General features: G+C 35.5%; 1 non-coding gene across 1 annotated transcript; it reads right to left on the bottom strand.

Annotated features, from left to right (window-relative positions):
* Nucleotides 1-463: 463 nt before the first annotated feature.
* LOC149005149 (small nucleolar RNA R71) lies at nt 464-570 on the bottom strand. The gene has a single exon (XR_016169983.1). It is a non-coding gene; the product is annotated as a small nucleolar RNA R71 (small nucleolar RNA).
* Between the last annotated feature and the right edge of the window lie 12,798 nt (nt 571-13,368).

The raw sequence follows: 13,368 nt of genomic DNA, 5'->3' as shown, positions 1-13,368 counted from the left end.
GTCGTCGGTCCCTAAACCCTGAGTTAACTCCACTTGACTTAGAGTTAGAAGAGACTTTGGCCAACCTTAGAAGACAAAGAACTATGGCAAACTATGAGCCTCCAATGAGGCGTTGAGTGAGCATTTCATTCCTACGATATATACTCCGGTTTCTTGTATTAAGTTGCCTGACATAGAGGTGGCTCAATATGAGATCAAATCTAGTGTGATTCAAATGCTACCATCTTTTTATGGACTTGCCAATGAAGAGCCTTATAAGCACTTAGATGAGTTTTTAGAGGTGTCATCCATGGTTAAAATTCAAAACCTCTCAGTTGATGCTTTAAGGTTACTTCTTTTCCCATTCTCCCTTAAAGATAAAGCTAAGCATTGGCTTCATTTTTTGGACAGTGTTAAAATTTTCACTTGGGTAGAAATGCAACAAGAGTTCCTTAAAAAGTTCTTCCCCATTGGTTGTACCAATAGCATTAGGAGAGCGATAACGAGTTTCTCCCAACAAGAAGGAGAACAATTTCATGAGGCTTGGGAAAGACTAAAAGAATTACTTAGAAAGTGCCCCCACCATGCTATTCTTATATGGTAATTAGTTCAATGCTTTTATGATGGCTTTAGAGACTGACATAGGCAAATGGTTGATTCTTCTTGTGGTGGGACTTTCATGCACAAGAATGAGAATGAAGCATGTGAACTTTTTGAGACCCTTAGTGAAAACTCCCAACACCATGCTTCAGCAGCTAGGATTGAGATTCCATCCATTGGGCAACCAAAGAGGAGCGGTCTCTATGAGATCAATCCTACCGTTGAGATGAGTGCTAAGGTTGACTTGCTATCTAAGAAATTGGATTATCTCTTGTCATTAGGACAATAAACCCCATCTCCACTTCCTACGAGTTTCTCTCCACCAAATCAAATTGAAGCATGTGTTTTATGTTCTAGCCTATCCCATCATGTCACTGATTACTGTTTGACTACATAATACCCTTAGTTTGTTAAGGAGCATGCACATTTGGCCCAAGGAGTCTCTAAATTGGGCAATGATCCATATTCCAATACCTACAACTCAGGATGGCGAAACCACCCCATTTTTTCGTGGTGAAACTCAATGCCCAATCCCTCTAATCAAATACCTTATAGGACCTCCATTTAATATGCACAAAAATGCCTATAGGAATGAGCAACCATCATCTCCACAACCTTCACATAATTCATCATTTGAGGATAAGGTACTAAAAGCACTTAGTGGATTAGAGCAAAACACTCAATTGTTGCATTCCCATTCTCAGTCCATTAACAAATTGGAAACCCAACTTGGTCAACTAGATGATGTCATCAGTAGGAGGGAGGTTGGTCAATTATCTAGTCAACCAATAGGTAACCCTAATCATCAAATTGGGTCTAGGAAAGAACAAGTCCAAGCAGTCTCTATTGTGACACTTAGTGGGAAGGAATATTATGCACCTTTGCCTACTCCCAAGCCATTGCCCATTGATCTTGAGAGTTGAGAGGAGGTTGATTTGACCCATGAGACTGGCGATGATGCACACAAGCCTAGTAAAGAAACACCACCTGTGACTATTCCCCATCAATTTCCTTGTAAGGGGTTGCACATTTCGATTGTAGAGGGTCCTACTCTTAAATCTTACACTCCCAAAGCCCCTTTCCCTGAAGCTCTTGAGCCCTCAATTCCAGATTCTAGAAAGAATGCTAACATGCAAGAGATGATTGATTTATTCCAACAAGTTCGTATCAATCTCCCACTATTAGATGCTATCAAGCAAGTCCCAGCTTATGCTATGTTTCTAAAAGATTTGTGCACCCAAAAGCGTAAGTTGAAAACTTAAACACCTAAAACTGTGCACCTAACTGAACAAGTCAGCTCGGTAATTTCCATCCAACTGCCCCCTAAACTTAAAGATCCAGGTACACCTTATATTTCATGTGTCATTGGAGATTTATCCATAAGTAAAGCATTGCTTGATTTAGGAGCCAGTGTGAATATTTTACCTGGTTCAGTTTATGATAGGTTTGGTCTAGGAGATTTGAAATCCACTAATGTGATTCTACAATTGGCAAACTGCTCAATCAAACAACCCCATGGGCTACTTGAAAATGTTTTGGTAAAGGTTGAGGATCTATATTTTCCTATTGATATTTTAATCCTAGATATGGACAATACAACTACCAATAAGTTACCCTGGTCATTCTTGGACGGCCCTTTTTAGCCATTGCGAATGCTTGCATCAATTGTAGATCGGGTGTCATGGACATATCATTTGGCAATAAAAAACTTAGAGTCAACATCTTCAATGCATCATTAAGCCCAAATAGGGGTGAAGAGTGCTTTGTGATTAACTTTATTGATGAGGTAGTGGTTGATTATATTCCAAAATGCTTATTGATGATCCCCTACAACATTACTTGCCATTTGGGGAATCTAGCCTAAATATTGAAGAAGTCAACACATTGTTGGACTCTTCCACTTCTTTGGAGCAGTCACCATTCACATTTATATTTGAGCCTCCACCTCCATTGGCTGCATCTCACTGAGTCTGGCTGAAGACTCTAAACTAGCGCTTTATGGGAGGCAACCCATTTGTTTAGATGTTATTTCTTGTTCTTTTTCTTCTCTTTTCTTTGTTTGTTATTAGGTTTTACTGTTGCATGCTCTATCATGATTTTCAAACATCGAGTACACTCTTTCCTCTATTTTCTTCTATCATGTTTTTTTTTTATATATATCTTGCATGCACTGAGGTCATTGCATATTTTAAGTGTGTGGGGGGGGGGTGTCAACTCGAGTAAGACTTGTTGATAGTTGGTACAGCATTGTCACAAAGATAAAAAGTGCCCAATTTTTCTAGCTTTGGTAAGATAAATGTTTTAATTCCTTGCTTAGATACAAAATGAGAGTTTAAGTGTTTTAGAAATCTCATCTGATATAATGAACACCCTCTTGAGAGAATAGTAATGGGTTTTACATTTTGAGACTGAGGTTGAATTGGAAAATAGGAACTCCAGGTAGTCCAAAAGGTTTGACCATCTAGTTATCTTGTATTGCCTTGTGCTTATGGTGACAAATTGAGACCGATTTTAGACTAGTTAAATGTGAAGTGAATTGAAGTATAATGTGAAGAGAGAAAACAAAAAAAGAATCTTATGAAGTTTAAAGTTAGACTCCTTCTTAGTAACCGGGTCTCGATGTCACCAACATCGTGCCTCGCATCAAACAGTTGGGGTGTCTTTGCTCCAGTCTTGGCTTGTAGCCTAGTTGACTTGAGTAAGTAAGTTTGAGGGGTATTCTACACCTAGTCCCTTAAGGCCATTTGGCTTGAGAGCGGCTGACCTAACACTCGTTACATAGGCCATCTAGAAAGCTTAAGAGGCAAGACATTGCACGGAATAGAACTGTGAGCATTAAAGAAAGAAGTGAAGTAATGTGCTTATAAAGGTGAAATGTCTAAGAAGGTCAATATTGCTTAGATCTTGAGTTCTTGGTATTATTTGGTACCTAGTTTAATCTTATCTGAGGGTGAATTAGTAGACTAAAGATAAGAGGAGACTTCTTGATTGAATTGTTTGCCTAGAGCTAGACTCAAGAGAGGGTGTAAAGAGCTTAAGTGTGGGGGTGCCTACATTCCCTTCAATCTTTAATGAAGTGTCTTTGTCTTGGAATCTGTCTTTCTACTCTTACTATTGCCAGAATAATTAGAAAAGCACTTAAGAATTTTGTGTGTATATTCTCTGCAAACACTCACGAGACACAACTCGTCCACTAGGGTAACCTAGGGTTTAAAGGCTTGTTGCACATGCTAAGTACAACCGTGATTCCTACGAAAGTGAGTTAGGTTTTTCTTTCTTTATTTTCCATATTACTTTTATTGTTTAGTTTTGCTCTAGGACTAGCAAACACTCAAGTGTGGGGGTATTTGATAAGCATGCATTTACCATTATTTATTTTATTTATTTCCCCATACTTATTTAATTAAAGAGAGCTAATTGAGTATTTTTGTGTATTTTTCAGGAATAAGATGATTTTGGTTATTAGAGATAATATGGAGTAAAGTTGGCAAATATTTTAGATATTGGTGGATTTTAAATCATGGCATCCAATCTTGCTGCCCAAGAAATCATGAAAAGTGAGATCTTAGCCAAATTGCAAACAGGTGGAGGTCTACGCAACAAAATTGGTAATAAATATGAAAATCGGATAAACAGACCAACCTTCAGTATTTTGGGAATATCTCTCTCGTATGAGCTTGGATTGCGGTGATTCAAGATTCTATGGAACGATATTGAAAATATCTACAACTTTCTAGTTTTGAGTATTTTCAAAATCCAAACGAATAAAGGTCAAATCGACGGGTAAAGAGAGGGGATTCATTGTGTGCGGGAGACATAAAAGAGAAGCCAGCCACAGAGAAGAGAAGAAGACGGCGAACGTGGCTCTCATCTCTCTCATTGCTGAAGAAGAAGACCACATCTCTCTCTCTCTCTCTCTCTCTCTCTCTCTCTCTCTCTCTCTCTCTCTCTCTCTCTCTCCCTATGTTTCATCTTTAGTTTTCTTATGAACTTTGTGATAATGAGTAGCTAGTTCCTTTTCTTTGGGATGTAGATGAACCATGCTTATTTCATTAACTTGATTGTTCTATCTCTTCTAGTTGATTGTGTTTGAGTATGGCCAAAGATGTTTTATAGCTCAGCAAACTAAGCGTGCCAGACTTCTGCGAAGGACGATAGTCTTGCGAAGATAGGGCATATCTAGGAAGACCATCCCTAATTTGCTTTGAAGTGTAGAGTTATATCGGTTAGGGAAAAGCATTGGGCATTCGAAATCCCAAAGACCTTCGCATATTCATAGTTAACGTTTTTGCATTAATTAGTAGATTTAGTTTAAATTTAGTTTTGTTGAATTCAATCTGAGTGACTTAGCCTTTTAGTTCCCCATAGTTCGACCCCGTACTTTCTGCTTGCTAGATTAGTATAGGATTTAATTTTTGATTGGTTAGCGACACGATCAAAGGAACAACTCAAAAAGTCATAGAAATTGCGTTATATTGGCCAACTTTGTTTCATGATGCATATATGTTTTGTAAATTATGTAAGCATTGCAAAAAAAATGGGAACTTAGAATATAGAAATCAATTACCCCTTATTCCTATACTTATTTGTGAAATTTTTGATGTTTGGGGTATAGATTTTATAGGTCTTTTTCCTAATTCTTTCGGTAATTTTTATACAATTCTTGCCATGAATCCTTATGTCTCGAAATGGGTGGAAGCTAAAGCTACCTGAACTAATGATTCTCTCCAAAAAGTGATGGTGCTCTCTTTTGTATCAAGTGCTCTCCTTGTAACTTTCCTTTGAAGAAATAAAATCAAGGTTTCTTAATGATATGTGCATACTCTTTTATTCTTTAAGTCTCTCTTAATCTTTTCAGGAACCTGAAAGGGAACTCAAGCGAAGTAAAGATGTAAGATCAAGGGTCTGTTTCTCTATTTTTTTCCCTTAATTTCATAGATGAAGGATTTGAGATGGCATGCCTACAGTTGTGCCTCTACCATCTCCTAAGCCCCTCTATAACTTTTTGCATTGCATGCATCTAGTTTAGTATGTAATTAGCATATGTTTATTCTTTAATCTTTTCTTAACCATTTTCTTGTAAATATGTGTAAAATTTCTTAAGCACGCCACCAGTCGCGCATCATATGGGAAAGTGAAACCCCGCTCACATGGCCAGGTTTTTTGCGCGACGGTGGCGGGCTTAAGAAATTTTACACATATTTACAAGAAAGTGGTTAAGAAAATATTAAAGAATAAACACATGCTAATTACGTACTAAACTAGATGCATGCAATGCAAAAAGTTATAGAGGGGCCTAGGAGATGGTAGAGGCACGATTGTAGGCATGCCATCTCAAATCCTTCCTCTATGAAATTAAGGGGAAAAAAATAGAAAAACAGCCCTTGATCTTACATTTTTACATACTGGAGGGTTCCCTTTCGGGTTCTCGAAAAGACTAAAAGAGACTTAAAGAATAAAAGAGTATGCACATACCATTAAGAAACCTTGATTTTATTTCTTCAAAGGAAAGTTACAATGAGAGCACTTAATACAAAAGAGAGCACCATCACTTTTTGGAGAGAGCAAATATCAAAGAGGGGAGAGCACTTCACGTAAAGGTGCTTCTCCTTTACTAGTCACTTCTATTTATAGGCAAAGTGAGGACACTATGCCCTATTACACTTGTCACAATTACAAACAAAGAACTAATGTACTATTACACTTGTCTAACATCTAAGCAAAGTCAAGGAAAAAGGACTAAGGTACATTTTTCAGGATACTATAATACCCTTAGCCTTTTTAACTATTTAAATCTTTGTCCTCTGAGGTGTCACTCCAATTATTTAAAGAAATGATCCACGCAACACCCTCTACGCATGCAGCTGCGTAATCTGCTGGGGACCGTAGATTTGGTATTTCTTTAAGAATCGCTTCGTGGCATTCCACGTAGTATGAAACTACTGTTTTCCACATTGGTTTGGTATAGGATATTAACCCATATTTTACAAGCAGGTTTTTGCCTAGCATACTTTTATCCTTAGCATGCTAAATTATGATAAACACTATATTTTATAACCCGTGTTCAGGGTTAGCCAGTTTTATACTAGCTTGGCCTAGTTTACCCAATATTTTACATGCTTGGTATTAGCATGGATCCTGTTGTAGCCCGGATCAAGGGTTAAGGACAAATAGGAAGCTTTACATGGCTGTCCTATGAACCATGTGGTCCTTTATGGATTGGGCCAAAATCCTTGTGGTTTTGTTAAGGTCCACAAAAACCATCCCTAAGTTTAACGTCATTTGGGTGTGAGACGGATGGTAAGGGTATCACCCTATGATTGGAATCTACATGTCAATGAGACTTTTCTCCTTGTCTTTTCCTTTCTTTCTTTTGATCACCTCAAATTCGGCATCATCTGGTGGTGGCATGATGTGAGGCTGTGATGATCATGGGTTTATGGGCCCACTAGTGCTTCCATGTGATTGTAACATGTTATTGACTTCTCCTATGATACCTTCTTTGAAACTTTGAAGGAAGTCTTGTGACTGTAGAGTTGGTTCTGTCCTACAGCTTCCAGTTGTGTTCTGAAGTTGCAGCTTTAATTTGTTTAGAGCTTCTTCATGTTCTTTGATTTGTTTGTGAAGCTCTACCTTTTCTTGATGTATTTTGATCATATGATCTTTGGCTTGTTGGAGAGCTTTCTCCTTTTCAACATTTTCTTTATTGAGGTTAGTGATTCTGCTTGCTCTAGTGATAAGTTTTTCATTATATTCTGCATTCTTTTTCTTCATATTCTCGCAACGGTCACAGAACAATCTTCTTTGGGCCATTGCAGTGAAAGAAGGTTGTGATGGCGGTGCTGCCCTGAGTTTTGGGTCAATGTAATAATTTGGGCCAAGAATGATCCTGGCTTGCATGGTGGCCTCCTCAAGGGTGATGTATCCTTTGTATCTTCGAGTAGGGTGGTCTTGTACTGCTTGAACAACGTCTTCCCAGTCAAGGAATACGCCTTTTGTGTTGCCATCAAAGACCACGTAGAATTTGGATTTTCCTCTTTTTGTTCTAAGTTGATCAAAGAGCAATGCTACTGTGTTCAAAGCATTGGCCACAACAGGCTGAAGTTTCTTGTTTCCAATACTTGTGTTGATAGATTGCCAAAGATTGTCGAGGGCAATCTTCTCTTCATCACTGATCTTGTATTCATTGTGGTTTGCAAACTTCATGTTGGTATTTTTGAAGAGAATATGAGGACCAACCCAAATAATCTCAGGGGGAGACTGTGTTCTTGATGTTCCTGCAAATGCTTCATTATATTGATTATGGGTCCCAGTGATGGGAGAATATGATGATGAGGCATTTGTATTGCCTGTAATACTGAAGGGTTATATCCTCTGTGGAGCAAAAGTATTAGCACTACCTGAAGGCTGTGATCGGTTTAGTGTAAGGGGAGAGGACACAGGTGGGACTCTGGATGTTGATCTTGAGAAATGGCTGACCACCTCCCAAGAAAAGTATTCAAAAATTTGTCCTCCTGCATTGTTAAGCAACAAATTTAGCTAATTCATTTTGTTTAAAATATAAGAGTCTTTTTAACTGAGATGTTGCATATCTTTTATTAGACATTATGTCTTGGTTATCAATCCTCCAAAGTAAATCTTCTGGGATAGTATCTATAGGTTCATCAGGACCTATTTGAGCAATTCTTCTTCTACAATAATTTAATTCATTTTCCCTTTCTTTTATCTTATTTTCTAGCCTATGTATTTCCCTTAAATGTCTTAGCCTATCTTGTGCACTCATTTTGTGTCTTTTAATATTTGGTTTATTCTAGATAATAAGTCAGCTGTTTTATTATCGTTGCCTTTTATGTGTTCAATTTTAATTTGATATCCCCTGTTATAAAAATGTGTTCTAAGTATAACCCATTTTCTATGTTGAATTTTTATCTCATTATAATTTTTATATGCTTTTACTATGGCTTCACAATCTGTTCTTATTGTAAATGGTCTATTTGTAAGGAATATTTCCATTGATTCTAGTCCCTTGATTAGGGCCTCTACTTCATATTCAACGGATGTTAAGATTTTAACAGAGAAATTTCCAGAATTATATCTACAAATTTGTTCTAAAGATTTTGGGTGATATTCTGATGGTTTTATTTTGAGAACGACTCCCCATCCTTTCTCGCATCCATCGGTTTCTAAAATTCTATAGTCTTTATTAGTGGGTAATCTTAATGGTGGTATGTTTTTAAATAATTTTTTAATTTTTGTATGAGTTTAATATCTTGGTTATTCCATCTATATTCTCCATTAGGGGAAATTTTTTGGTATAATGGTCTTAATATTTTTCCTAGGTTAGGAATAAAATGTCTAGCCTGATTTGCTAATCCTAAAAGTGATCTTATTTGGATAATACTTATTAATTTATCTAGAAATTTTAGGATTTTGGTGGCAATATGAGGTTGTAATTTTATCGTCCCTTCTCCTAATTCCATTCCTAAAAATTTTATATATGTTTTTCCTATTTCCATTTTCTTATTAGAAATTACTATTTCGTGATTCATAAATTCTGAAAATATTATTTATGAATGGCTAATATGTTCATGAGGTGTTTTACTGTATCCTAATATGTCATCTATGTAGACTATAGCAAAATTCCTATGCTTAAGAAATATTTCATCCATACGTTTTTGGAAGACAAAAGAAGCATTCTTAAGTCCAAATGGCATTACTAACCATTCATAATGTTCTTCAGTTGTGGTAAATGCAGTCCATTCAATAGATTCTGGATACATCTTAATTTGGTGAAATCCAGATTTGCAATCAAATTTACTAAATATTTTACAATCTTGTATGTAACTAAGAAGATAATCTCTATTAGGAATTTTATAAGCATCTTCATACGTATTGTCGTTTAATCTCTTGTAATTTATGACCATTCTAGTTTTTCCTTTAATTTGTTCTGAATGCTTGTTAACTATGAATGCAGCACTAGAATGTCTAGAATTTGATTTTCTAATTAATTTGTACTTTATAAGTTCAGCCATATGCATTTTAAATTCATCACTATCTTTAGCAATGTATTTAACTTGTCCTGTGTCAATTCTATGTTCAAGGTTTATTATGTCTAGTTTACACAAAGGTTTATCTATTAGTGTTTTAAAGGATTTTCATTACTTATTATGTCTATTTTTTTTAAATTTCTTATGACTTGTTGGATATCGTTATTATTTTCTATGCTATAATATAAGGTTCTCCTGTTATGATGTCTTTCACTCTCTTTCTCTGTCCTCCCTCTGAGTGTGCTACAGAAGCTTCATGGATGGATGACCATGAGATTATTGGTATCGAGGTTGAGCAACTATATTGGAGATTGTTTATAAAGCTGTAGTGTCTGTTGGGTTCGTCCCGTTAAAGCTCATATATCAAGCCGTTTACCAATGCAACCTTTGTCTTCATTTTCCTTTATAATGGTTATTTTTGTAACAAATTGATGAGACTAGTCATAATAATCAAAGGTAGACAAAAATATATATCCAAGCTCAATCATGTTAAGGTGAATTTGTTAATCTCCTATATGTTTCTTTTTGTTAATTTTTCGTTTTAATTTATGTTTTTTTATATGTATCTATTCTCCTACTTGTCCTATTGCTCTTTTTTTATTATTATTAAATATATTTCTACCATTTTTCTCCTTTTTCATGATGTCCATTTTCCCCTTTTTCATGATGTCCATTTTCCCCCATCGCTTGCTTTTTGGGTAGGTATTCCATATGATTATTTGCTTCCCCCCCCCCCCCCCCACCCTCTCTTTTCTTGTTTTTCTTCCTATTTTTCACATTTTCCTTTTTTGATAGTCTTCTTGATCTTGATAAATTGTTTTTCTCTTGTTTTTGTATTTTTATTTTATTCTCCACTTTTTTCTTTATATATTAATTCTTTTTTTATTTTATGTATTTTACATTTTTTTTCCAATTTTTTAATAGGAATTCATTATTTTACATTTCCACCACGTGAATTACCCCCTAAGAACCAATGCCACCCCTAATTTACCCAATCTATCTATCAGATCCCCTATAGGATGAAAATATATCAAGAGACAATGACACCGGCTGCCATTAGGAAATCACATTTAAGTGTATGTTAAAGTTTCTGAAAAGACAATTAAGACTACCTTCTTAAGCTTATCCCTTCCTTCTCTTCCTCAGTTGCAGTCCTTTTTCAATCGTAGGTCCTCATACTGTTTGAGAGATATGGTTCATGGGTGCTTTTAAACTTAGGATGCAATAATATTGAAAATTGGATAAATAAAAACTAACTAAGACTGAGGGTATTAATAATAGGGCCTGACTAATAAATTAGATAATCAAGGGGTGGCATTATTTTAGGGGATAACCCATGGGGTGGTTTTGAAAATTCTGTATTCCTTTCCTCTCTTTGGTAGGAAATATTATTTAATCAAGGGGTGGCTTTTTTTTTTTTTTTTTTTTTTTTCTTTTCTTTTCTTTTCTTTTCTTTCTTTTTGCCAACCCCGGTTTCCAAGGCTTTGCCCTCACTAATCCGGTGTTTGACCCGGGTCGCACACCTGGCTGTGTTGGGTGAGTCTTCCAGCGGGGATTTTTTGCATCCACAAGGTTTCGATACCGGAATCTTGCTTAAGCGGACCAAGCTGCTTACCACTTGGACCAACCCCCATTGGTATAGAGATGAATTTTAAGTTTAATACTAATGCATTATTTAATGTGGAGTTGAATTCCATTAAACTTCTACAATTCTTGGTTTTCTTCATTCAACCTAATCTAAAGTATGTGACTAAACATCTGTGGTGATTTTTTTTTTCAATTTTAATTTAAATTTTTCTGTGTGAAAATATGGTTTACTTTGAGACACAGGAGGCGAATTTGTGTTCAAATTAGAAGAGAAAAATGGTTTTTGGTGTTGTTTTAATACTTCGTATGGGTTTCTTTTACTTTTTTTGCCATATAACGTCAAAATTTATGTGACTTTTAACAACTTATATAATTTAGTGTGAAAAATAGATTTGAGGGGTTTGTTTCTTAAAAAAGTATTAACAATTTATTTATTTATTTATTTATTTATTATTATTATTATTTTTGGGTAGTACTTATTTGTTTATTTGTTATTTTCTGCTCTGAGTTTGTAGAAATGCTTTCAAGAAGTACGCTCAATGAGCATTTATGGTAATGGTTTGGACATTGTACTGTGTGGTCAAAAGTGCATTTGAACATTGGCACCATTGCCATTGAAGTTCTACAGTTGACACATTTAACCTTCAGCTAACACGCATTCATGAATATTTTTACCTTATGCAGTATCTGAATAAGAACAACAGCAAGTCTGCTAAGAAGCAAATAAGATGACGAAGTAAGAATATTAACCTCACTGAATACCTATTATTCATATGCAATCTCATTAAAGCATATGAACAGACACCCTCTCAATTAGAGTAATTCTGCTAAAAATCACTTAAATTAAATCTATAATATAATAAAGAGTAATGTTCAGTGTCACTCCCTAAGTTATCCAATTAATCAATCAGACCTCCTATAGTGTGAAAATATATCAATGATACCCACTGCTGTTAGAAAATCACAATTAGATGCTGAAGTAAGCAAGTTAAAAGTTTCAAAAAGGCAAGATTGACCTGAAAACCCTTATGCCCAACTTGTTTCTTCATCTTTCTTTTATCGTCTATGAATTCTTTCACCCCCTATTGGAGATCCTCGCGAAGTTTGGGAGATACGGTTTATAGGTAGTGTTTTTAAACTTAGGATGTAGGGGTAATATTAGAAATGGAAAAATAAGAAGTAACTGAGACTAACATTGATAGCAATGGAGGGTTTGATTAATAAATGGGATGACTCACGGGGTGGCATTAATATTAGGCTAGCTGTAACTCAAGAAGTGGGACTGAAAATATCCCTAATAACAAATTGATATACCAGACGATGACTTAGAAACTAAATCACATTTTTGATACATACTCTAGTAATTTAGCATATCTTTTCCAGATCAAATCATATTCTAGTCAGAAAAATGTCCTAAGAACCTGTAAAAAGAGTGACTTTCTCATGTAGAAGATGATACAACGAAAAGGGTAGCTGAAAATTAAAAAAGCAGCCATTTTGGATTTCTTTTGTAGATAAGGTAATGAATCGAAAGTAAATATTTAAATTGACAATAAAAAATGATGATGAATTTGGCTACATCTAATGTATCACTTCAAAAAAATACTGAGCCCAGATTGCTAACTTCTGTGATAAAATATAGAGAAAACATAGAATGTGAATATAGGTAGCATGTAAACAACATTTAATGTTCTTGATTGCTTGTGCACACCTAGTCTCCAGTGCTTCAAACAAATATGAATTGAAGAATCACACCCTGACAGTCATTACTCCTTGATGCACCCACAGTAACTAACAAACATTTGCAGTCAAGAGATCGACATTCATTCATCATGCATTCTGAAATTAAAACACGTTTTTTTTTTTTTTTGTTTTTTTTATTCCAGAGGGGGAAGGTTGATCGACTTTTCTGTGGTGGTCAAGCAACAGAATCAAGTTGGAGGATTGTTTAATTGGGATTCTATAATAAAGACAACTCAAACGGAAACCCATCATCATATAAATGCATGGAACAAGCCAAGCAACACATAAAAGCATAAATTGCTGGAGGATTAGAAGGCTTTCTTCAATCCGTGGAGACTCTGCATTTCTTTTTGTCATCGAGATGCTAATGTATGGCACAAAGCTTCGCACCTTTTAGGCAATTTTAGAAAAA

The sequence above is a fragment of the Hakea prostrata genome, chromosome 9, assembly GCF_041222555.1.
Source record: "Hakea prostrata isolate BN-2017 chromosome 9, UWA_Hpros_2, whole genome shotgun sequence".
NCBI lineage: Eukaryota > Viridiplantae > Streptophyta > Magnoliopsida > Proteales > Proteaceae > Hakea > Hakea prostrata.
This window is presented reverse-complemented; position numbering and strand designations above follow the sequence as displayed.